The sequence below is a fragment of the Dipteris shenzhenensis genome, chromosome 6 (assembly GCF_047967505.1).
Source record: "Dipteris shenzhenensis isolate YYH24624 ecotype China chromosome 6, Dip_SZ_1.0, whole genome shotgun sequence".
Taxonomy (NCBI): Eukaryota; Viridiplantae; Streptophyta; class Polypodiopsida; order Gleicheniales; family Dipteridaceae; genus Dipteris; species Dipteris shenzhenensis.
Window position 1 is genome coordinate 21,956,140 of NC_141601.1, and position 27,367 is coordinate 21,983,506.

Below are 27,367 nucleotides of genomic sequence, written 5' to 3' on the forward strand. Positions count from 1 at the left end.
ATGACCTTGATCTTTCTGCTTGTCTGGTTTTCTACCATGGCTTTGAATTCTTGAAATCTGGCAAACACTTCAGATTTCTGTTTCAGAAAGTAGACCCAACAATATCTACTGTAGTCATCGATGAAGGTCAAGTAATAAAGTGAACCATTGATGCTGCGGGTCTGGGCATAACCCCATACATTTGTATGAATCAAATCAAGAATACCTCGTGCACGAGAGGTACTTCTGACAAAGTTGGTTCGCTTTTGTTTGCCGAAGTAGCATGCTTCACAAACTTTTCCAAGAAATTGTAGCTTCGGAATCCCAATTGCCATATTTTGATTCCTTAGATCTAACAAGTACTTGAAGTTGACATGACCATATCTCTTGTGCCATTTTGTGGATAGTGGCATCTGTTGCATTTGAGCTGACATGGCATGCTTATCTGGTACTGTAGCTAGCATCCTGTATAAGCGTCCTTCCTTGACAACTTTTGCTACTAGCTAACCTCTTTTGGATTTGTCTCTGATAGTGCATTCATCACCGTCGAAGATGACTTTGTAGTTGTGTTCTGTCATTTGACCTACTGACAAAAGGTTCTTGCTGAGCTTCGGAACATAGAGCACATCTTTGACTAATCCTTTTGTACCAGTGAAATTGTTCATAGGGATAACACTTGTCCCTTGAACCAGATTCGGTGTATTGTCTGCTGTGTAGATGACATTCTTTTGACCTTCTAATGGCTTCATTTCTGTGAACCATTCCTGATGATTTGTCATATGAGATGATGCACCGCTGTCGATGTACCAAGGATCCTATTCCACTTGGTCGACTTGATAGCTGAAATCCTTTTTGGGATTGAAATCAGTGTCTAGGTGCATTGTCTAGGTGCATTGTATTAGTCTGATGCAATTCCTCACTTGCAAGAAACATATTGCCATGTTCATTTGCAAAATGACTGTGACTAGAATGTCCACCACGATGATTTCCTCTTCCTCGGGAATTCCCTCGATTATTGCTGGATTGACCGCCTTGGTCATACTGCTTCTTGCGGCAATCTCTTTCATAGTGTCCAAACTTGTGACAATAGTTGCATTGAATGTTTGACACATTGGTGGATGCATTCCCTCGTCCTTGGAATCTTCCTCGGTTGGAATGATTTCCTCTTTGCTGATTTTGATGTTGCTGAGGATGATGCTGATGCTGATGCTGATTCTGACTTTGATTTTGTTGATGATGACCACTTTTCTGATATGATCTACCTCTGTTTTTGCCTTTGCCTCTGCTTCTGTCTGAAGCTGTGAATGCCTGATCATTGGAATGACCTTTACGTGCTTGAATGGCCTGAGTCCTGAGTTCTTCACCAAGTAGAAATGACTGAAGTTCTTCTAGTGTTGGAATTTGCCGTTGGATGGCAATACTCTGGACTAGATTCTCATATCCTTCTCCTAGTCCATTCAGGATTACTTGAACCATTTCTGCGGGATTCATAGTCTCTCCTGCTGCTGCAAGTTGATTGTTGTAGTCTTTGATGCGGAGTACATAAGCATGACCGGTTTCACTGCTATTGCGAAAACTCTGGTTGATCTGGTTTCTCAGGGTGAGAATCCTGGATGTGTTCTTGGACTCGTAGAGAGCTGCGAACATATCCCATGCTTCTTTTGATGTCTTGACTGTGTTGAGCTGTCCTAGCATGACATCTTGCACATTCTGCTTGATCAGGTGATAGGCATACTTGTCTTTCTTATCCCATTCTGCTTGAGCTCGGGCAATGGCAGGATCTGCTACTGGTGTGGAAACTGTTTGTGTAGATGTAGATCCCGATGTAGATCCCGTTGCTGGTGCTGTGACAACAGATGGAGTAGAGCTACTGGTGGCTGGATCGGCCAATGGTCTAGGTATGGATCCATCGACATACTCCCATTTGTCCTGAAGCACAAGAATGGTCTCCATTCGGTATTTCCATGTACCGTAATTGGAGTTGTCTAACTTAGGAGATGCCTCCAGATTGAGGTTGCTAGTCGACATGGTGCAAACAATGTACTCAAAAAGTGTCCTGGAAAACTCTGTATGAATCAACTGCAAATACACTGAAGATGCCAAGTGAAATCTCTGTACCGTCGGTGAAGATAGAACTGCAGTAAATAAGATCTGACCTGTATTACAAGGCTTGTGGCAATGATGCCGGGAATAGCCAAGAGGCTTTACAAGGCTGAAAAAATGATGTGCACGATGCCGTGAGATAGCCAAATAGGCTTTACAATGGTGGCATGTGTGTGTGAAATCAAGTGCTATCTGCCCACTGAATCGATCTGCAATGCCTCTGAACTCTGAAGTCTGCTCACTGAATTGATGAACGTAAGGTTTCAGGTAATGTAATGATGTGAAATCGGATGTGAGCGTATGGACTGACTCCAAGTAGGTACTAGTCGGGAATTTCGGGCATGGCTTAGATTGGCAACTTGGGGAATTCAAAGCATCCCCTCTATGGCGATCTAGTCTACTCTGATCTAGATCTAAACCAACCGTCGATCGATGAAAGAGCAGCAAATAATTCCTTTTCTTTTGTTCTTTTTAAGTGCTAGGTCAGATGCGTCGATGTAGAGGCAAATGTGCGTGAAGGAAGTGGTTTTGTCGGCGAGGCTCAAATGTGAGTGTAACTTGCACTGAAATGTGCGCGTGATGTAACGAGCGCGTAGAGCACGAAAAATCGAGCGACTTTCCTTTTTGGAGCACCCTCAAATTCTTCCTGGATCAAGAGATATGACTTGATCTAGGTGGAGGGGCAAAAGGAGTGCAAATGGTGCTCAATGATGATGTGTCACTGTGAGTCACATGCAGTGATGATGTGGCACTGTGCTTAGCAAGAGGTGTGCCAGTGAAGCTCTGTGCTGAGGTGGCAGGAGTGTGCACATGCAGTGTGTGCACAGTGTGCCTGGCAAGGGACTGTGCCTGCAGAGGGTCAGTGCTGACTGGACTGCTGAGGTGGTAGTGCTGAGGTGGCACAGATGATGTCAGCAAGGTGACGTGGCAATGCTGATGTGGCACAGGTGACGTGGCACTGATGACGTGTCATTGATGATGTGGCAGGTGACGTGGCTGATGATGTGTCACTGATGATGTGGCAGGTGATGTGGCTGATGACGTGTCACTGATGACGTGGCTGATGACATGGCACTGATGACGTGGCAGGTGACATGGCCTGATGATGTGGTAGTGCTGACGTGGCACTGTGGATAAGGGTGCCACGTGGCTGATCCTTGACCAAGCTCTAGGGTGTGGTGACCCTGAGGATAGGGTCCAAGTCAGCTGGCACGTGTCGTGGGAACAACGATCGGAATCTTTGAGATTCTCACGGAATCTCAAAGATTCCGTTTTCTTCTTCGATGGAGCTCTGTGGGCTCTCTGAGTCGTTGGAGGACCGTCGAGGTAAGGAGGCTAGATGCATCCAAAGCTCACAAAACTCCGGTGATGTTTGGACCAGATGCCACCATTCAGGAGAAAAGTCCTCCACGTCCCACTCGGGCATTATCGCCGTCATCACCTGCAGAGACGAGGGAATGAAAAAGCAGAGCATCGGGGTTGAGCGAGGAAGCCACAGAAGCTTGTGCCGCCATGCCTAGGACGTTCCAAAGGCGATCTGCAACGAGAACGATCGTATATGAAGAAGGGCCGAAGTCGATTCTCCAGTGTTGTAGTTTCAGCGACTCAGCGCACCTAACAACACAAAAACGGTGCTGCTTCTGCTACTTCGTGTTTAAAGATAGGCCGTGCTTAATCTCGATCTGTGGTTCTGCTAAGTCTCTTAAACTATGCTTCTTCCGCTCCTCCTATTCCTCCCCGAATTGCTCTCTCCCTGATCTTGCTAATTGCAGCAAATAATCTCGCGTGAGACTTATCGATAGGGAAGGCGGCCGTTGAAGGAGCTTGTGCTACGAGGTCGTTGGGTCTGCTGTGCCAGGAGCTCGATCGAAGAAGCAGGAGTCGCTTTGTTGTAGATGAGGCGAGGCAGAGGCTAGCCGATGCTGCTAGAGCTATGGAGCCACTGCTAGTTGAGGAAAGCTCGTATGAGCTTGTTGATGGCGGCTGGCAATAGAGCTAAGAGCTCTTTGGAGCTCGATTTTCTGCCTTCATTCGACGGTTGGAGCGGCTTGTTGGAGAGTCGAGGGTGGCTACTTCTTGAGCTTTAGGCAAGACAACTTTGTGAAGGGTCTCTCTCAATATCTCGCTCAGAAAAACGATTCAAGTCACAAAAAAAAATCTTAGAAAACTCTCTCCCTAAGAAGAAGAGACGAACGGAAATCTCTCATGCAAGTGTAGATGGAAATTTCTTTCAAATGGACGGTTGAAGATCTCTCACCGGAAGTGACTCTCATGGAGAACACTCAAGAGAACTCTCTCACTCTCACAAGAAGGATGGCGCCTCAGCGGAAGGCAGAACCATGCTCTGATACCATGACAAAATATGAAGAGGGGAGAGGAGAAGAGTGGAGATGAGGAGAGAGGGCACAGCTAGAGAGCACACCACAAATGACTAACTGTACACTAGAATTAGTTGAAAAAATAGAATATATACAAACCCTTTTAGGGTTAGGGTTAGGGAATCTAACCCTTTCCTTTATAGCACTCTATAAGGTTAGTGCTATGCACATATGATCACGTGATGGTGCTATGCACACATGATCACATGATGTTGAGCGTGAACTCTCAACAACCTTGAACCTTGGGTTACCTTCAATCTGCCAAGTGTCAATTTCTTGACCAAGCCTCTATGGTTGCGTGACCTTGCAGGTAAGGTACCTACCACGTGTCACTTTTTGAGAGCCTTAGGAAACCTATGGCGATGTCGATGCGAGACGTCGAGACGGGGATGATGTGCGGCTCTTCTCTAACTCCTCCGTCTTGGAGTGTCACCGTTTTGGAGCGGGGCATTGGCAGTCGGTGTTGTGAGCTTCGGTGGTTTGTTGAAGGATCTAGGCATGTAGGAGGTGCTGCGTATGAGAGTCCTGCACTCTGTAGACTCCATCTCTCTTCTCAACTTTGGTGGGTGATGACACTTTGCAGACACCACGCCAAACAACTTTCAAAGCTCTAAAAGATCCATTGATTCGCAATAGCATCTTACAAGTATTGCTGCTACAAATTTGATCCATGAAGCTCAACAAAGGACTGGCATTCTGATTCTTGTAATTTCCCCCAAGATGAAGTAAAGCAGTAGTTGTGAGAAGGTTGGCGTTTGTGCGGCTGCGTCGGTTGGAGCTATGGCTGTGGTGGTCACTTGCTGAGAGGCCACGTTGAGTTATGGAGAGCCTCCCATCTTGGAGTTTGCAAAGCTGCTGGTTGTGGGTGGCGTAGGTGTAGAACCAGGATCCGTGGCTTGGTCGCTGCTATTGCTCTTAGCCTCGTTGGAGGTCACGTTCCTGATGGGCGACGACCTTTGGCTGTGGATCTGTGATGGAGCATGGCTGTGTACTGTGTAGATGGTGCTGGAGGTATGGAGGATGGGGCTTATTCGCCACCTACAACAGAGGCAGCTCGTGGTAGCCATTTAGATCTGCAGTAGTGAGATGAGGCATCGCTGGTCGGCGTGCATGAAGGCTGAGGCTACCTGGGCTTAGACCCATGACAGAGTTGTGGGAGCTTGCAGATCACGGTTCGTGGCCTTGGAGCTAGCCCATAGCTAAGTGCAGTCCATCGTGGAAGGAGAGGCAAGGCTAGTTCTAGTCACTATGGCCAAGTCTTTGTAAGAGCCTGCAAAAAGCATAGTAGAGTGCTGTTGCATCTAAGAACTGCGTTGAAATCGCCTAAGCATGTTTGAAGAGGTTTCTGGTGAGCTTCTATTACTTTGCAATCCTCAACTGCAGTTAGCTGAGAACAAAGAGATTCAAATGGGTCCCTGGCCTCTCTGGTTGCATTTGGAGATGTTCTCTACTGCAGGCTGCTGTAGATAGGAGTCTCTTTAGAGCAAGCCTAGCAAAGTAATTAAATCTCTATGAAACAATAACACAGAGACCTATCTCTCTCTCTCTCTCTCAAGGCAACACTCAAGAAGCACAGAGCATTCTCAACTACATCTAAAACTAATCTAGACTTAGCTAACCTGGGCTCTGATACCATGTCAAAAGAATGTAGGATCATACTAAACCTAGTGCACACAAGATCAGCAGAAGAACTAAGGTGGCTCAAAGCACACTAAATAAGACATGAGAGGGAGATAGCAAATCTATATCTCTTGCAATGTTGTTCAACAATACATGATCTCGGGGGGGTCACTCATCATATGTAACCCTATCACGTGAGTTCAACAGAAGGATATTTTTTATTTCTAAAATTTACAGAAATAAATATACATAAGGGACTATTTAAAATAGTTTTGGAAAAAATTTACAGATTTGTATAGAAAAGGGGTACATTTTATTAATGAAAATTTTACAGATAAGGGATTTTAGAAATATGCCTTGAACGCACGTGGTATAGAGGGTTTATACATAGTGACCCCCCCGAGTACATGATAGGCTTCTTATATAGAGAGAGCCTTTAGAATAGTCAAACCATGTGGGATCCTCTCATCCACATCTCTCCTTGTGGATATCCTCAATCCACATCTCCACATCATGTAGTCCACATCCTAGTGTGGTTACTTTAATTCTTTCCTATACCATACCTTAGCCCTTTAATCTATGTGCTCATAGCACCACAACTCTCAACACTCTGACCTCCCCGTGCCCACATTAGGTGTCAGATGGGACTCAAACTTTGCAAGAGCATGGAAACCATAGGGTTTATGACCTACGCATATTTTGAGCCCGATCGGACACATGGACATGCAAATCCTAATGACCCATTCCATATTTTGTTGCTTCAGTGATGCAACGAGGTGCATAGGGTGAAAATGGACCGTGCGACCTCCCCGTGCCCAGATCGAGTGTTGAATGGGACTCAAACTTTCCAAGAGCGTGGAAACCATAGGTTTTAGGACTTGTTTAAATTTTGAGCCCGATCCGACAGATGGACATGCAAATCCCGATGACCCATTCCATATTTTGGTCCTTCACTGATGCAACGAGGTGTATAGGGTGAAAATGGGCCCTCTGACCTCAAAACGATACGAGAATCTAGTCCAAAGTATTGCCATCCAACGGCGAATTCCAACACTGGAAGAACTTCAATCAGTTCTACTTGGTGAAAAACTCAGGACGTCGCTGTTCTTTCATCGATCGATGGTTGGTTTAGATCTAGATCAGAGTAGACTAGATCGCCATAGAGAGGACGCTTTGAATTTCCCCAAGTTGCCAATCTAAGCCATGCCCAAAATTCCCGACTAGTACCTACTCAATCCATATGCTCACATACGGTTTCACATCATTACATTACCTGAAACCTTATGTTCATCAGTTCAGTGAGCAAACTTCAGAGTTCAAAGGCATTGCAGATTGATTCAGTGGGCAGATAGCATTTGATTTCACACACACATGCCACCATTGTAAAGCCTATTCGGCTATCTCACGGCATCGTGCACATCATTTCAGCCTTGTAAAGCCTCTTGGCTATTCCCGGCATCATTGCCACAAGCCTTGTAATACAGATCAGATTTTATATACTGTAGTTCTATCTTCACTGACGGTACAGAGATTTCACTTGGCATCTTCAGTGTATTTGCAGTTGATTCATACAGAGATCTTCACAACACTTTTGAGTACATTTCTTGCACCATGTACCATATCTGCTAAGTTAGACAACTCCAATTACGGTACATGGAAATACCGAATGGAGACCATTCTTGTGCTTTAGGACAAATGGGAGTACGTCGATGGGTCTACACCTAGACCATTGGCCGATCCAGCCACCAGTCGCTCTATTCCATCTGTTGTCACAGCACCAGCAACAGGATCTACATCGGGATCTACATCTACACAAACAGTTTTCGCACCAATAGCAGATCCTGCCAGCTCAGGGAGAATGGGATAAGAAAGACAAGTATGCCTATCACCTGATCAAGCAGAATGTGCAAGATGTCATGCTAGGACAACTCAACATAGTCAAGACATCAAAAGAAGCATGGGATATGTTCGCAGCTCTCTACGAGTCCAAGAACACATCCAGGATTCTCACCCTGAGAAACCAGATCAACCAGAGTTCCCGCAACAGCAGTGAAATTGGTCATGCTTATGTACTCCGCATAAAAGACTACAACAATCAACTTACAGCAGCAGGAGAGACTATGAACCCCACAGAAATGGTTCAAGTCATTCTGAATGGATTAGGAGAGGGATACGAGAATCTAGTCCAGAGTATTGCCATCCAACGGCAAATTCCAACACTGGAAGAACTTCAATAAGCTCTACTTGGTGAAGAACTCAGGGCTCAGGCCATTCAAGCACGTAAAGGTCATTCTAATGATCATGCATTCACAGCTTGAGACAGAAGCAGAGGCAAAGGCAGAAACAGAGGTAGATCAACCAGAAAACTGGTCATCATCAGCAACAAAATCAAAGTCAGAATTAGCATCAGCATCAGCATCATCCTCAGCAACATCAAAATCAGCAAAGAGGAAATCATTCCAACCGAGGAAGATTTCAAGGACGAGGGAATGCATCCACCAATGTGTCAAACATTCAGTGCAACTACTGTCACAAGTTTGGACACTATGAAAGATATTGCCGCAAGAAGCAGTACGACTAAGGTGGTCAATCCAGCAATAATCGAGGGAATTCCCAAGGAAGAGGAAATCATCGTGGTGGACATTCTAGTCATAGTCATTTTGCAAATGAACATGGAAATATGTTTCTTGCAAGCGAGGAATTGCATCAGATTGATACACTGTACCTAGAGACTGATTTCAATCCCAAAGAGGATTTCAGCTATCAAGTCGACCAAGTGGAACAGAATCCTTGGTACATCGACAGCGGTGCATCATCTCATATGACAAATCATCAGGAATGGTTCACAGAAATGAAGCCATTAGAAGGACAAAAAAATGTCATCTACACAGTAGACAATACACCGAATCCAGTTCAAGGGACAAGTGTTATCCCTATGAACAATTTCACTGGTACAAAAGGATTAGTGAAAGATGTGCTCTATGTTCTGAAGCTCAGCAAGAACCTTTTGTCAGTAGGTCAAATGACGGAACACAACTACAAACTCATCTTCGACGGTGATGAATGCACTATTAGAGACAAATCCAAAAGATGTCAGCTAGTAGCAAAAGGTGTCAAGGAAGGACGCTTATACAGAATGCTAGCTACAGTACCAGATAAGCATGCCATGTCAGCTCAAATGCAACAGATGCCACTATCTGCAAAATGGCACAAGAGATATGGTCATGTCAACTTCAAGTACTTGTTAGATCTCAGGAATCAGAATATGGCAATTGGGATTCCGAAGCTACAGTTTCTTGGAAAGGTTTGTGAAGCATGCTGCTTCAGCAAACAAAAGCGAACCAACTTTGTTAGAAGTACCTCTCGTGCACAAGGAATTCTTAATTTGATACATACAGATGTATGGGGTTATGCCCAGACCCGCAGCATCAATGGTTCACTTTATTACTTAACCTTCATCGACGACTACAGCAGATATTGTTGAGTCTACTTTCTGAAAGAGAAATCTGAAGTGTTTTCCAGATTTCAAGAATTCAAAGCCATGGTAGAAAACCAGACAAGCAGAAAGATCAAGGTCATGAGATCAGATAGAGGAGGTGAATACATGTCTTCAGCATTCATGAACTTTTGTAGAAGTCACGGCATACGAAGACAATTCACATGTGCAGATACTCCTCATCAGAATGCAAGAGCTGAAAGGAAGAATGGGACTTTAGCAGACAGCGCTAGAGCAATGCTTAGTGAAAAGCATCTTCTGAATCAGTATTGGGCAGAAGCAATAGGTACAGCAAACTACTTGCTTAATCGGCTTCCTACCAAACCGATACAAGGTATGACTCCTTATGAAGCATTCACTGGACACAAGCCACGCATTGGGCATCTCCGAATATTTGGTTGCATAGCATATGCCCACATACATGATGATCATCGCAGGAAATTGGATGCAAAGTCACGCAAATGCATCATGGTTGGCTACAGTGAAGAAAGAAAAGCATACAAATTGTATGATCCCATCAACCACAAGGTCATTATCTCCAGAGATGTAATCTTTGATGAGGAATCAGAATGGAAAACCTCACCTACACAGGAGATAGAAGCATCGACTTCACAATCATCTATAGAACAGGTTGATGAAGAAGAGCAAGAATTGCCAGCAACACCCCCCAAGCCGAGCCACAGCAGCTCAGACGGTCTACTAGGGAAAGCAGACCACCACCCAGATTGACATATGCTTAGAAAGGCAAAGCAATTCAGGTTGAAACCACCAACTATGCTCTTATGACTAACATCATGGCTACAGAAGAGCCAGTGTACTTTGAAGACGCAGTAGACAAGCCAGAATGGCAAACTTCTATGAATGAAGAAATGGATGCTTTGTATAAAAATAACACTTGGGAATTATGCGACCTTCCACTAGGAAAGAAGGCCATAGCAAACAAATGGGTATACAAAGTGAAGTACAATCCAGATGGAAGTATTCAGAGATACAAAGCCAGATTAGTTGCAAAAGGATTTGCACAACAATATGGTCAGGACTGTGATGAGACTTATGCTCCAGTAGCAAATATGGATTCCATACGGTTCTTGATATCACTAGCAACACTCAGCAAATGGAATGTGTATTAGCTTGATGTCAAGAATGCATTTCTCAATGGTTATCTAGACGAGGAAGTCTACATGCAAGAACCAGCAGGTTATGTTGAACTAAGAAAGGAGAATAAGGTTTGACATCTCAAGAAAAGTATCTACGGTTTAAAGCAAGCACCCAGAAGTTGGTACAGCAGAATTGACAAGTATTTTGCTGATTTGGGATACATGAAGTCCAATGCAGATCATACTCTCTACTACAAAGTTCAAGGGGAAGACATTACTATTGCACTTTTGTACGTAGATGATCTGATTGTGATAGGAAGCAAGGATAGCTTCATCAGAAAACTAAAACAAGGATTATCTGCAGAGTTCGACATGAAAGATCTTGGACTTATGCACTATTGTCTTGGAATTGAGTTCTGGAGAGATTTAGATAGCACATTCATGAGTGAGCTCAAGTATGTTGATAGTCTCCTGAAGAAGTTTCATATGGCAGATTGCAAGATTGCAACCACTCCCATGGAACAGAGTTTGAAACTTACTAAAGATTCAGAAAAGCCTACAGTCAATGACAGATACTACAGGCAGCTCATCAGATCTCTTATATATCTGACAATCACACGGCCAGATATTTGTTATGCAGTAAGCTCACTAGCACAGTTTATGGCAAATCCAAAATAGTCTCACTGGAATGCAGCCAAAAGAGTCTTGAGATACATCAAAGGTACAAGACCGTTTGGGATAGAATACAGAGGAAGTCATCCATGGTTGCATGGATACTGTGACAGTGACTATGCCGGAGATCATGAGACCAGGAGATCCACACAGGGATATGCATTTTTCCTTGGTCAAGGTGCTATATCATGGTTGTCAAACAAACAACCAACTGTTTCTTTGTCTTCGACTGAAGCAAAATATAGGGCACTCACTACAGGTGCATGCGAAGCTATATGGCTCAGAAGACTATTGTCAGAAACAGATTACTTTGATGAGTCAAAGCCAAAAACAATATACTGTGATATTCAATTGGCTCAAGCATTGGCCAAGAATCCAGTATATCACTCCAGAACAAAGCACATTGATGTCAGAGAGCACTTCATCAGAGAAAGAGTGTTACTTGGTGACATCACACTACAGCATTGTGATAGCAAAGAAAATGTTGCAGACATCTTTACCAAACCACTCGGTAAAGAGCTATTCGAGAAACACCGACTAGCTCTTGGTTTGACGCAGAGGAAGGACATTCCCATTAAAGGGGCGTGATGGAATGTAATTCTCAGTCCTTCTTCAATTCCCCAGAATCATCATCTTGAGGGAAGGCCTACTTTATGATGTTGATCTTGAGGGAAGGTGTTGAGAGTTCACGCTCAACATCATGTGATCATGTGTGCATAGCACCATCACGTGATCATATGTGCATAGCACTAACCTTATAGAGTGCTATAAAGGAAAGGGTTAGATCCCCTAACCCTAACCCTAAAAGGATTTGTATATATTCTATTTTTCAACTAAATCTAGTGTACAATTAGTCATTTGTGGTGTCCTCTCTAGCTGTGCCCTCTCTCCTCATCTCCACTCTTCTCCTCTCCCCTCTTCATATTTTGTCAAAGCGCCCAAATCCGGTGTGGAATGGGACTCAAACATTGCAAAAGCAAGGAAACCATAGGGTTTGGGACCTATGAAAATTTTGAGCTTGATCCAACACATGGACATGCAAATCGTAATGACACATTCCATATTTTTCACCTTCACTGATGGAACGACATGCATAGGGTGAAAATGGGACCTTTGACATTTGCATGCCCACATCCCATGTCAGATGGGACTCAAACCCTACAAGATGCATATCAGATGGGACTCAAACTTTTCCTGATCGGAGACATGGACATGAAAATCCTGATGACCCATTCCATATTTTGCACCTTCATTGATGAAACGAGTTGGATAGGGTGAAAATGGGCCCTCTGACCTCCTCGTTCCCACATCCAATGTCGAAGGGGACTGAAACTTTACAAGAGCATGGAAACCATAGGTTTTAGGACCTATGCAAATTTTGAGCCCCATCCGACACATGGACATGCAAATCCTGATGACCCATTCCATATTTTGCTTCCTCACTGATGCAATCAGGTGCATAGGGTGAAAATGGGTCCTCTAACCTCCCCATGCCCACATCCAATGTGGAATGGCACTCAAACTTTGCAAGAGCTTGGAAACTATAGGTTTTAGGACCTGTGCAAACTAATCTGACACATGGACATGCAAATCCTGATGGCCTATTTCATATTTTGATCCTTCAATGATGGAACCAGGTGCATAGGGTGAAAATGGGCCCTCTGACCTCCCCGTGCCTACATTCAGTGTCAGATGGGACTCAAACTTCTCAAGAGCATGGAAACCTTAGGGTTTAGGACCTGTGCAGATTTTGAGTCCCATCCGACACATGGACATGCAAATCGTAATGACCCATTCCATATTTTTCTCCTTCACTAATGCAACGAGATGCATAGGGTGAAAATGTGCCCTATGACCTCCCTGTGCCCACAATGGGTGTTGAATGGAACTCAAACTTTGCAAGAGCATGGAAGCTATAGGGTTTAAAACTTGTGCATATTTTTAGCCCGATCGGACACATGGACATGCAAATCCTGATGACCCATTCCATATTTTGCACCTTCACTGATGGAACGAGGTGTATAGGGTGAACAAGGGCCCTCTGATTCCCCGTGCCCACATCCCATGTCAAATGGGACACAAAATTTGCAAGAGCATGGAAACCATAGGGTTTACAACCTGTGTAGATTTTGAGCCCCATCCAACACATGGACACGCATTTCTCGATGACCCATTCCATATTTTGCTCCTTCACTGATGCAACGAGGTGCATAGGGTGAAAATGGGTCCTTTGACCTCCACGTGCCCACATCCGATGTCGAATGGGACTCAAAATTTGCAAGAGCATGGAAACCATAGGGTTTAGGACCTCTGCAAAGTTTGAGCCCGCCGATCCGACACATGGACATGCACATCCTAATGGCCCATTCCATATTTTGATCCTTCAGTGATGGAACAAGTTGCATAGGGTGAGAATGGGCCCTCTCACATCCCCGTGCCCAAATCCGGTGTTGGATGGGACTCAAACTTTGCAAGAGCATGGAAGCCATAGTGTTTAGGGCATGTGCAGATTTTGAGCCCCATCTGACACATGGACATGCAAATCGTCATGACTCGTTTCATATTTTGCACCTTCACTGATGGAACGAGGTGTATAGGGTGAAAAAGGGCCTTCTGACTCCCCGTGCCCACGTCTGGTGTCGGATGGGGCACAAAATTTACAAGAGCATGGAAACCATAGGGTTTAGGACCTGTGCATATTTTGAGCCCGATCAGACACATGGAAATGCAAATCCTGATGACCCATTCCATATTTTGCACCTTCACTGATGGAACACAAAAGGGTCCTCTGACTCCCCATACCCACATCCGGTGTCAAGTGGGACACAAAACTTGCAAGAGCATGGAAATCATAGGGTTTAGGACTTGTGTAAAGTTTGAGCCCAATCCGACACATGGACATGCAAACCCTCATGGACTAAAACCTTGCAAGAGCATGGAAACCATAGGGTTTAGGACCTATGCAAATTTGGAGCCTAATCGGACACATGGACATGCATATACTGATGACCCATTCTATATTTTGCACCTTCACTGATCGAACAAGGTGCATAGGGTGAAAATGGGGCGTTTGACCTCCCGGTGCCCAAAATTCGGTGTCGGATGGGACTCAAACTTTGCAAGAACATGGAAACCATAGGGTTTAGGACCATCGTAAATTTTGAGCCCGATCGGACACATGGACATGCAAATCCCTATGACCCATTCCGTATTTTGGTCTTTCACTAAAGGAAAGGGTGGAAATGTGCCCTTTGACCTCCCCGTGCCCACATCCGGTGTGGTATGGGACTCAAACATTGCAAGAGCATTGAAACCATAGGGTTTAGGACCTATGCAAATTTTGAGCCCGACCCGGCACATGGACATGCAAATCCTAATGACCCATTCGATATTTTGGTGCTTCCTTGACGCAATGAGGTGTATAGGGTGAAAATGGGCCCTCTTACATTCCCGTGAACATATTCGGTGTTAGATGGGACTCAAACTTTGCAAGAGCATGGAAACCATAGGGTCTAGGACCTATGAAAATGTAAAGCCTGATCCGACACATGCACATGCAAATCCTAATGATGCATTCCATATTTTGCACCTTCACTAATGGAACGACGTGCATAGGGTGAAAATGGGGGACCTCTAACCTCTGCATGCCCATATCCGGTATTGGATAGGAATCAAACTTTACAAGAGCATGGAAACCATAGGTTTTAGGAACTGTGTAGATTTTGAGCCCCATCCGACACGTGTACATGCAAATCTTGATGACCCATTCCATATTTCGCTCCTTCACTGATACAACGAGGTGCATAAGGTGAAAATGGGCCGTTTCACCTCCCCGTGCCCACATCTGGTGTCAAAAGGGACTCAAACTATGCAAGAGCATGGAAACCATAGGGTTTAGGACCTGTGCAAATTACGAGCTCAATCTGAGACATGGACATGCAAATCCTAATGACCCATTCCATATTTTGCACCTTCACTGATGGAACAAGTTACATAGGGTGAAAGTAGGCCCTCTGACCTCCCCGTGCCCACATCCGGTGTCAATGGGACTCAAACGTTGCAAGAGCATGGAAACCATACCGTTTAGGACCTATGCAAATTTTGAGCTGGATCAGACACATGGACATGCAAATCCTGATGACCCATTCCATATTTTGGTCCTTCACTGACGCAATGAGGTGTATAGGGTGAAAATGCGCCCTCTGACCTCCCCATGCCCACATCCAGTGTCAAATGGGACTCAAACTTTTGCAAGAGCATGGAAACCATAGGGTCTAGGACCTTTGAAAATTTTGAGACTAATCCTACACATGGACATGCAAATCCTAATGATGCATTCCATATTTTGCACCTTCGCTAATGGAACGAGGTGCATAGGGTGAAAATGGGACGTCGGACCTCCGCATGCCCACATCCGATGTCGGATGGGACTCAATTTTTACAAGAGCATGGAAAACATAGGGTTTAGGACCTGTGTAGATTATGAGCCCCATCTAACACATGGACATGCAAATCCCGATGACCCATTCCATATTTTGCTCCTTCATTGATACAATGAGGTGCATAGGGTGAAAATGAGACCTTTGACCTCCTTGCGCCCACATCCGATGTCAGATGGGACTCAAACTTTGTAAGAGCATGTAAACCATAGGGTTTAGGACTTGTGTAAATTCTGAGCCCCCCGACCGACACATGGACATGAAAACCCTTATGCCCCATTCCATACTTTGCTCCTTTACTGATTGAACCAGGTGTATAGGGTGAAAATGGGCCCTCTTACCTCCCCGTGCCCACATCTGATGTTAGATGGGACTCAAACTTTGAAAAAGCATGCAAACCATAAGGTTTAGGACCTGTGCAAGTTAGAGCCCAATCGGACACATGGACATGCAAATCTTGATGACCCATTTCATATTTTGAACCTTCACTGATGGAACGAGGTGCATAGGGTGAAAATGGGCTGTCTCACATCCTCGTGCCCACATTCAGTGTTGGGTGGGACTCAAAATTTACAAGAGCATGGAAACCATAGGGTTTAGGACCTGTGCAGATTTTGAGCCCCATCTGACACATGTACATTTAAATCATGATGACCCATTCCATATTTTTCTCCTTCACTAATACAACGAGGTGCATAGGGTGAAAATGGGCCCTCTGACCTCCCCGCACCACATCCGGTGTCGGATGGGACTCAATTTTTGCAACAGAATGAAAACCATAGGGTTTAGGACTTGTTTATATTTTTAGCCCCCGATCCGACACATGGACATGCAAACCCTCCTGACCCATTCCATATTTTGCTCCTTCACTGATGCAACGAGGTATATAAGGTGAAAATGGGCCCTCTGACCTCCCCACGCCCACATCCATTGTCATATGGGACTCAAACTTTGCAAGAGCATAGAAACCATTGGGTTTAGGGCTGAGCAAATTTGGAGTCCTATCGGACACATGGACATGAAAGTCTTGTTGACCCATATTATATTTTTCACCTTCACTGATGGAACGAGGTGCATAAGGTGAAAATGGGCCGTCTGACCTCCCCGTGCTGACATCCGGTGTCCGATGGGACTCAGACTTTGCAAGAGCATGGAAACGATAGGGTTTAGGACTTGTGCAAATTATGAGCTCGATCCGAGACACGGACATGTAAATGCTAATGACCCATTCCATATTCTACACCTTCACTAATGGAACGACATGCATAGGGTCAAAGTAGGCCCTCTGACCTCCCTACGCCCACATGTGGTGTCAAATGAGACTTAAACATTGCAAGAGCATAGAAACCATATGATTTAGGACCTATGCAAGTCTTGAGCCCGATCTGACACATGGACATGCAAATCACGATGACCCATTCCATATTTTGCTCCACTGATGCAACGAGATGCATAGGATGAAAATGGGCCCTGTGACCTCCCCGTTCCCACATTCGATGTCGGATGGGACTCAAACTTTGCAAGAGCATGGAAACCATAGGGTTTAGGACCTCTGCAAATTTTGATCCTCATCGTCACGACACATGGACATGCAAATCCTAATGACGCATTCCATATTTTGCACCTTCACTGATGGAATGAGGTGCATAGGGTGAGAATGGGCCCTTTGACCGCTGGATGGCCACGTCTAGTGTCAGATGGGACTCAAACATTGCAAGAGCATGGAAACCATAGTTTTTTGGACATGTGCAGATTTTGAGCCCCATCCGACATATGGACATGCAAATCCTTATGACCCATTCCATATTTTGCGTCTTCACTGATGCAACGAGATGCATAGGGTGAAAATGTGTGACCTCCCTGTGCCCACATTGGGTGTTGGATGGGACTCAAACTTTGCAAGAGCATGGAAACTATAGGGTTTAGGACTTGTGCATATTTTGAGCCCGATCGGACCCATTCCATATTTTGCACCTTCATTGATGGAACGAGGTGTATAGGGTGTGCAAATCCTGATGACCCATTCCATATTTTGCACCTTCATTGATGGAACGAGGTGTATAGGGTGAAAAAGGGCCCTCTGACTCCCCGTACCCACATTCGGTGTCGAATGGAACACAAAATTTGCAAGAGCATGGAAACCATAGGGTTTAGGACTTGTGTAGATTTTGAGCCCAATCTAACACATGGACATGCAAACCCTCATGGACTAAGACCTTGCAAGAGCATGGAAACCATAGGGTTTAGGACCTATGCAAATTTGGAGCCTGATCGGACACATGGACATGCATATACTGATGACCCATTCCATATTTTGCACCTTCACGGATGGAACGAGGTGCAGAGGGTGAAAATGGGGCATTTGACCTTCTCGTGCCCACATCCCCGATGTCAGAAGGGATGTTAGATATGCTCAATGCCTCACCCTCCTAGTAACCACCAATGGTCCAAGGTGCTCAACTTGTAAGGCCCCCGTATGAGGAGAAGCCATGTGTGAGCCCGGGACACTAGATGGATCCTGACTTGCATGTTAGTTGAGGTCTATCAATGAGACCGTTGATGGTAGAAAGGTGATTGTGTGGGAGCCCCTTATTCTTGTTGGGGCCTGGGGGGTATTCTTGATGGTATAGGGAATATTCCTTGAATATCCCATGGACGACTAGTCGGTTCCACCGACTACGTTGATTCAACTACCGCCCTCATAGCTATAACGAGGTGACCTCCCCAGTCCATGGTATTAGATCAGTTCAGATCAGATCAGATCTTCCAGCTAGTAGCTCTTCACCTAGTATTGGTCTAGATCGCCATCTGAGCACCACTACGGGAGCGCACAGGTGGATGGAGCCATCATATGTACTACATCAGTATTAAAGGAAAATTTTGTTCTCTCCATTTTGCTGTGTACTCTCTATTCTTTGTTCAGTTTATGTTCCGCTGCGCCATGTAAGAGCATGGAAACCATAGGGTTTAGGACCTGTGCAAATTATGAGCTCAATCCGAGACACAGACATGCAACTCCTAATGACCATTCCATATTCTGCATCTTCACTTATGGAACGAGGTACATAGGGTGAAAGTAGGCCCTCTGACCTCCCCGTGCCCACATCTGGTGTCGATGGGACTCAAACTTTGCAAGAGCATGGAAACCATACGGTTTACGACCTATGCAAATTTTGAGCCCAATCAGACACATGGACATGCAAATCCTGACGTCCCGTTCCATATTTTGGTCCTTCACTGATGCAATGAGGTGTATAGGGTGAAAATGGGCCCTCTGACCTCCCCGTGCCCACATCCGGTGTCGGATGGGACTCAAACTTTGCAAGAGCATGGAAACCATAGGGTCTAGGATCTGTGAAAATTTTGAGCCTGATCCGACACATGGACATGCAAATCCTAATGACACGTTCCATATTTTGCACCTTCACTAAAGGGTGAAAATGGGCCCTCTAACCTCCCCGTGCCCACATCTGGTGTTGAATGGGACTCAAACTTTGCAAGAGCATGGAAACCATGGGGTGTAGGACTTGTGCAAGGTTGAAATCTGATCCAACACATGGAAATGAAAATCCTGATGACCCATTCCATATTTTGCACCTTCACTGATGCAACGAGTTGCATAGGGTGAAAATGGGCCCTCTTACCTCCCTGTGCCCATATTCGCTGTCAGATGGCACTCAAACTTTACAAGAGGATGGAAACTATAGGGTTTAGGACCCATGCAAATTTTGAGGCCCATCCAACACATGGACATGCAAATCCTGATGATCCATTCCATATTTTGCTCCTTCACGAATACAATGAGGTGCATAGGGTGAAAATGGGCCCTCTGACCTCCCCGCACCCACATCCAGTGTTGGATGGGACTCAAACTTTGCAAGAGCATGGAAACCATAGGGTTTAGGACTTGTGTAAATTCTGAGCCCGATGTGACACATGGAGATGCAAATCGTGTTGCCCCATTCTATACTTTGCTCCTTCAGTGACGCAACAAGGTGTATAGGGTGAAAATGGGGCCTCTAACCTCCCCACGCCCACAACCGGTGTGAAATGGGACTCAAACATTGCAAGAGCATCAAAACCATATGGTTTAGGACCTATGCAATTTTTAGCCCGATCCGACACATGGACATGAAAATCCTCATGACCCATTCCATATTTTGCACCTTCATTGATGCAACAAGGTGCATAGGGTGAAAATGGGCATTCTGACATCCCCATGCCCACATTCGGTGTCGAATGGGACTCAAACTCTGCAAGAACATGGAAACCACAGTGTTTAGGACCTATGGAGATTTTGAGCCCCATCCAACATATGGACATGCAAATCCTGATGACCCATTCGATATTCTGTAGCTTCACTGATTACCTTTGACTACCGGTGCAAATTCTGAGCCCGATCATACACATGGACATGCAAATCCTGATGACACATTCCATATTTTGGTCCTTCACTGACGCAATGAGGTCTATAGGCTGAAAATGGGTCCTCTGACCTCTTCATGCCCATATTCGGTGTGGGACTCAAACTTTGCAAGAGCATGGAAACCATAGGGTTTAGTACCTCTGCAAAGTTGGAGCCTGAGCGAACACATGGACATGCAAATCATGATGACCCATTCCATATTTTGGTCCTTCACTGATGCAACAAAGTGTATAGGGTGAAAATGGGGCCTCTAACATCCCCACACCCACAGCTGGTGGGACTGAAATGTTGCAAGAGCATCAAAACCATACGATTTAGGACCTATGCCAATTTTGAGCCCGATCCCGACTCATCATGGACATGCAAATCCGGATGACCCATTCCATATTTTGCTCCTTCACTGATGCAACGAGATGCATAGGGTGAAAATGGGCCCTCTGATCTCCCTGCGCCAACATCCAATGTCGGATGGGACTTAGAATTTTCAAGAGCAATGAAACCATAGGTTTTAGTACCTGTGAGAATTTTGAGCCCAATCCAACACATGGACATGCAAATCCTAATGACGCATTCCATATTTTGCACCTTCACTGATCGAACGAGGTGCATAGGGACCTCTGACCTTCACATGCCCACATCCAGTGTCGAATGGGACTCAAACTTTACAAGAGCATGGAAACCATAGGACCCTTTCCATATTTTTCTCCTTCACTTATGCAACGAGGTGCATAGGGTGAAAATGGGCCCTGTGACCTCCTCCCCGTGCCCACATTGGGTGTCGAATGGGACTCAAACTTTGCAAGAGCATGGGAACCATAGGGTTTAGGACCTGTGCAAAGTTTGAGGCTGATCCAGCACATGGACATGCAAATCCTGATGGCCCATTCACTATTTTGATCCTTCACTGATGGAATGAGGTGCATAGGGTAAAATCGGTACCTCTGACCTCCCCATGCCCACATCTAGTGTCAGATGGGACTCACACATTGCAAGAGCACGAAAACCATAGCATTTAATACTTGTGCATATTTTGATCCCCATCCGACACATGGACATGCAAATCTTGATGACCCATTCCATATTTTCCTCCTTCACGGATGCAACGACATGCATAGGGTGAAAATGTGCCCTATGACCTCCTCGTGCCCACATTGGTTGTCGGATGTGACTCATACTTTGGAAGAGCATGGTAACCATAGGGTTTAGGACGTGTGCATATTTTGAGCCCAATCGAACACATGGACATGCACATCCTGATGAACCATTCCATATTTTGCTGCTTCACTAATGCAACAAGGTGCGTAGGGTGAAAATGGACCCTGTGACCTCCCCGTGCCCACATTTGGTGTCAGATTGGACCTGTGAAAAGTTTGAGCCTGTCCAACACATGGACATACAAATCCTGATGACCCTTTTCGTATTTTGCTCCTTCACTGATGGAACGAGGTGCCCCAGGGGATTCACATGGGGGAACTTATGATATCACGTGAGTGTACAATAGGGGGGTTTTTTGAAATGAGGAATAAGCTTATACATTAGGGGTGGGGGCCCTTTTTATTTTTTCCCAATATTGAATTTAATTTAGGGGGCCCATGCCATATTTAAGAGGAGGGGACATAGTATAGGCTACCTTGGGTAACTAGTCCGAACAAGTTTGGTTTTGTGTATGGTTTTAAATAGTGACAAGGAAAGTAATCTAAATTTTCTTATTGTGTAATCTAAATTCTTGAGAAAGAACGTAGATTTAAGGAAAGGGGGGGACATAATAGAATTTTGGTGGTATATTATAAGCTTAAATAGGGGTGTTTTATCATCCTACATGGATCTTAAATAGGGGGTTTTCTTGAAGTTCATGCACGTAGGTGATGTCTCCCTTTAATGAAGAGTGAATCCCCTAGGCGAGGTGCATAGTGTTTAAATGGGCCCTCTCACCTCCCCGTGCCCACATCTAGTGTCGGATGTGACTCAACCTTTGCAAAAGCATGGAAACCATAGGGTTTAGGACCTATGAGAATTTTGAGCCTGATCCAATACATGGACATGCATGTGCTAATGACCCATTCCATATTTTGCACCTTCACTGATGGAACGAACTGCATAGGGTGAAAATGGGCCCTCTAACCTCCCCATGCCCACATCTAGTGTCGGATGGGACTCAAACTTTGCAAGAGCATGGAAAACATAGGGTTTAGGACTTGTCCAAAGTTTAAGGCGGATCCACCACATGGACATGAAAATTTGCAAGAGCAAGGGAATCGTAGGGATTAAGACATGTGAAAATTTTGTGCCTGACCCGACACATGGACATGCAAATCCTAATGACGGATTCCATATTCTTCACCTACACTAATGGAACGAGATGCATAGGGTGAAAATGGGAACTCTGACATTTGCATGCCCACATCCAGTGTCAGATGGGACTCAAACTTTACAAGATGCATGTTAGATGGGATTTAAACTTTGCCTGATCCATTCCATATTTTGCACCTTCACCGATGCAACGAGTTGCATAGGGTGAAAATGGGCCCTTTGACCTCCCCGTGCGCACATCTGGTGTCGTCGGCTGGGACTCAAACTTTACAAGAGCATTGAAACCATAGGGTTTAGGAACTCTGGAAATTTTGAGCCCCATCCGACACATGACATGCAAATCCCTATGACCCATTCCATATTTTGCTCCTTCACTCATGCAACGAGGTGGATAGGGTGAAAATGGGTCCTCTGACCTCCCGGTGCCCACATATGATGTCGAATGGGACTCAAACTTTTCAAGAGCATGGAAACTATAGGGTTTAGGACTTGTGAAAAGTTTGACCCTAATCCAACACATGGACATGCAAATCGTGATGGCCCATTCCGTATTTTGATCCTTTTGTGATGGAACAAGGTGCAGAGCGTGAAAATAGGCCCTCTGACCTCCCCATGCCCACATTCGGTGTCCGATGGGACTCAAAATTCACAAGAGCATGGAAACCTTAGGGTTTAGGACGTATGCAGATTTTGAACCCCATCCGACACATGGACATGCAAATCTTGATGACCCATTCCATATTTTGCACCTTCACTGATGGAACGAGATGCATAGGGTGAAAATGTGCCATGTGACCTCCCCGTGCCCACATTGAGTGTCCCATGGGACTAAAACTTTGCAAGAGCATGGAAACTATAGGGTTTAGGACCTGTGCATAGTTTTAGCCCGAACAGACACATGGACATGCAAATCTTGATGACCCATTCCATATTTTGCACCTTCACTGATGGAATGACGTGTATAGGGTGAAAAAAGGCCCTCTGACTCCCCATGCCCACATCCGGTGTCAGATGGGACACAAAATTTGAAAGAGCATGGAAACCATAGGGTTTAGGACCTGTGCAAATTTTGAGCCCCATCCGACACATGGACATGCAAATCCCGATGACCCATTCCATATTTTGCACCTTCACTAATGGAATGAGGTGTATAGGGTGAAAAAGGGCCCTCTGACTCCCCGTGCCCACATCCGGTGTCGGATGGGACACAAAATTTGCAAGAGCATGGAAACCATAGGCTCCCTCTACCGACATCCGGTGTCGGATGGGACACAAAATTTGCAAGAGCATGGAAACCATAGGGTTTAGGACTTGTGTAGATTTGGAGCCCGGATCCGACACATGGACATGCAAACCCTGATGGACTAAAACCTTGCAAGAGCATGGAAATGATAGGGTGTAGGGCCTATGCAAATTTGGAGCTTGATCGGACACATGGACATGCATATGTTGATGACCCATTCCATATTTTGCACCTTCGCTGATGGAACGAGGTGCATAGGGTAAAAAAGGGCCGTTTCACCTCCGCGTGCCCACATTTGGTGTCGGATGGGACTCAAACTTTGCAAGAGCAAGGAAACGATAGGGTTTACAACCAGTGCAAATTTTCAGCCCGATCGGACACATGGACATGCAAATCCTGTTGACCCAAACCATATTTTGGTCCTTTACTGACGCAAAGGGTAAAAATGGCCCTCTGACCTCCCCGTGCCCACATGTAGTGTGGAATGGGAGTCAAACGTTGCAAGAGCATTAAAACTATATGGTTAAGGACCTATGATAACTTTGAGCCCGACCCAACACATGGACATGCAAATCCTGATGATCCATTCCATATTTTGGCCCTTCACTGACGCGACGAGGTCTATAGGGTGAACATGGGCCCTCTGACTTCCCCGTGCCCACATCCAGTGTCGGATGGGACTAAAACTTTTCAAGAGCATGGAAACCAAAGGGTCTAGGAGTTGTGAAAATTTCAAGCCTGATTCGACACATGGACATGCAAATCCTAATGATGCATTCCATATTTTGCACCTTCACTAATGGAACGAGGTGCATAGGGTGAAAATGGGACCTCTGACCTTTGCATGCCCACATCCGGTGTCGGATAGGTCTCAAACTATACAAGAGCATGCAAACCATATGGTTTAGGACCTATGCAAATTTTAAGCCCGATCAGACACATGGACATGCAAATCCTAATGACCCATTCCATATTTTGGTCCTTCACTGATGCAACGAGGTGTATAGGGTGAAAATGGGCCCTTTGACCTCCTCGTGCCCACATCCGGTGTCAGATGGGACTCAAACATTGCAAGAGCATGGAAACCATAGGGTTTAGGAACTGTGTAGATTTAGAGCCCCATCCATCACATGGACATGCAAATCCCGATGACCCATTCCATATTTTGCTCCTTGACTGATACAATGAGGTACATAGGGTGAAAATGGGCCGTTTGATCTCCCCGTGCCCACATCTGGTGTCGGAAGGGGACTCAAATCTTGCAAGAGCATGGAAACCATAGGGTTTAGGACCTATGCAAATTATGAGCTCAATCCGAGATAGAGACATGCAAATCCTGATGACCCATTCCATATTCTGCATGTTCACTGATGGAGCGAGGTACATAGGGTGAAAGTAGGCCCTCTGACCTCCATGTGCCCACATCCGGTGTCGATGGGACTCAAACCTTGCAAGAGCATGGAAACCATAAGGTTTAGGACCTATGGAAATTTTGAGCCCGATCGGACACATGGACATGCAAATCCTGATGACCAATGTATTTTGGTCCTTCACTGATGCAACGAGGTCTATAGGGTGAAAATGGGCCGTTTGACCTCCTCGTGCCCATATCCATTGTCAAATGGGACTCAAACTTTGCAAGAGAATGGAATCCATAGGGTTTAGGATTTGTGAAAATTTTGAGCTTGATCCGACACATGGACATGGAAATCCTAATGAGGCATTCTATAGTTTGCACCTTCGCTAATGGAACGAGGTGCATAGGGTGAAAATGGGACCTTTGACCTCCGCATGCCCACATCCGGTGTCCAATGGGACTCAAATTTTGCAAGAGCATGAAAACCATAGGGTTTAGGACTTGTTTAGATTTTGAGCCCGATACTGATGACCCATTCTATATTTTGCACCTTCACTGATGGAACAAGGTGCATAGGGTGAAAATGGGTCGTTTCACCTGCCCGTGCCCACATTCGGTGTCGGATGGGACTGCAATAGTGCAAGAGCATGGAAACAATAGGGTTTAGGACCAGTGCACATTTTGAGCCTGATTAGACACATGGACATGCAAATATTGTTGACCCATTCCATATTTTGGTCCTTCACTCACACAAAGGTTGAAAATGGGCCCTCTGACCTCCCTGTGCCCACTTGCGGTGTGGAATGGGACTCAGACATTACAAGAGCATCAAAACCATATGGTTTAGGACCTATGCAAATTTCGACCGACCCGACACATGGAGATGCAAATCCTCGTGATCCATTCCATATTTTGGTCCTTCACTAATGCAATGAGGTGTATACGGTGAAAATGGGCCCTTTGACTTCCCCGTGCCCGCATTCGGTGTCAAATGGGACTCAAACCTTTCAAGAGCATGGAAACCATAGGGTCTAGGACCTGTGAAAATTTTAAGCCTGATTCAACACATGGACATGCGAATCCTAATTATGCATTCCCTATTTTGCACCTTTACTAATGGAACGAGGTGCATAGGGTGAGAATGGTGTAAGAAAATAATACAACATCTGTGCTCGATAGATAACAGGATCTCGTATGCAAGAGAGAAAAGCAGATAGTACGGAGAATCAAAAATTTGATTACTGTAAAACTGATACAATAGATGGCGTTGCTTCCCAGCCGTGCGCTCTTGTGTGAGAAGCTTCGATGGCGTGCTCGAAACAGTAGAGGACGGAGGCTGGATGCTAAGGAAACAGGGTTGCTATAGCCAGTGATGATAATGGGCTTCATGGCTTGCTCTTATATAGCCACCATTCGTAGTCAGTTAGACCCAATTGGGAGACCGACCCAGTCGACCCAAAATGGCCGACTGGAGGTTGGTCTCGAAATAGGCCACCAACCACACGTTAGAACCGTGGCGCAGAATAGAGAAACTAACCTACGGTCTCCATTTAGCCCAGAGCCATACGGGATCATCTAGGGCTCCAAACGGGCCTCACAACCCGAGAGTGGGCTGCCCCGGGAAATGCTCTGTCTACCCTTAGTGCAGTCAGTCATGGGTGCCTTCCCGTGCTTGCATGTAGCCTAGTTGGCAGTGTGCCAACTCTATCTGAAGCCGTTCAGCCATCAAGCCACACATGGCCCCCATCTGGTGTCCAAACGAGGATAATCGAGCTACTCAATCGACTTCTCCTCATATGGGGGGCTTACAAGTAGAGTTATCTGGTTCTCGCGTAGTTACACGAGAGTGGAGCATTGATATCTAACACCCCCCCTCAATGTCCACCTGCAAGTGAACTTACTTTTTCGGCCCAATGCCAAATCGACGAAGATACCTCTCTAGCAAGTCTCTTCCAAGAGCCTTCGTGAAGATGTCTGTAGCATTCTCTGTAGTCAGACAGTACACCAAATTGACCTCTCCATCCATGATGAGCTCGCATACAAAGTGATATTGAATCTCAATGTGTTTTGTGCGAGTGTGGAACACAGGGTTCTTTGCAATTGCCATGCAACTCTGATTGTCACATGATAACTGCGTAGGCTTGTCTGCACTGCACCCATGTCCCCTAAAATCCTCCTCAACCACATTGCCTCACAAGAAGCAAAACATGCTGATTTGTACTCAGCCTCGGTAGAAGAAAGAGAAAC